The sequence below is a fragment of the Meleagris gallopavo genome, chromosome 1 (genome assembly GCF_000146605.3).
Source record: "Meleagris gallopavo isolate NT-WF06-2002-E0010 breed Aviagen turkey brand Nicholas breeding stock chromosome 1, Turkey_5.1, whole genome shotgun sequence".
NCBI lineage: Eukaryota > Metazoa > Chordata > Aves > Galliformes > Phasianidae > Meleagris > Meleagris gallopavo.
In genome coordinates, this window is record NC_015011.2 from 12,523,539 (window position 1) to 12,524,376 (window position 838).

Genomic DNA, 838 nt, shown 5'->3' on the forward strand with positions numbered 1-838 from the left:
AACATATTTGTGTCACTTTTTTGTCCAGAAACAAGCATATAACAAATCTCAATGTTCAAAAAGCAAAAAGCTGACTTTATTAATAAACTCCTACTTTTAAAAGATTCATTATTTCCATTAATGCTGGCAAAGTAGCATTGCCAAGTAATTATTTAAACAGTTTTAAATAAAGTAGAACACAACTAGAGTGCTTAGACCATGTTCCCAAAACACCACAAGATCTTTCAACATTCAGCTATTTAACTTGATATGATTAGAAAAAAAAACCACAAACCATTCTCAAATACCTGCAAAATATCTTTATCTTCGCACAAGAGACCCAATGTCACATTTGTGTATTGCCCCTATTTCTCCTAACATTTGTTTCCTGCAGGCATTCGACAGCTCAGGGTTGAGTTTATGAAGAAAAATGCTTCGGTTATAGGCTGCTCTAGATTTTAATAACTGCCTTATCTTTCCTAATGGGGGCAGGATTACAGTATGTTGATTCGCTCGACAAATGTTTCTTAAATACCATTCTTTGTGGGCTGTAACATTGTGAAAGACAAAACTGTTGTGTATAATTTTTTGTCTCAAAGCTTGCTTTGTGAGGCCTTTTTGGTGATAAAACTCTAGCTCACAATTGTGAATTATCTAGGGGGAAGTGGTGGGTATCACAGTACTTCTGCTTGTGATTGTAAAGAAACAGGAGTGGGACAAGCAGCCTTTTTTGGGGGTGCGGCTTGAAGGAGCTGACCACTGCAAAAGGCAATAATGCTTGTGCACGATGATGAAGGCACCATGCTGCCTACCTGCTGGCCTACCTGTTGGGCCAGGGATGTCACACTAACAGAGAGAA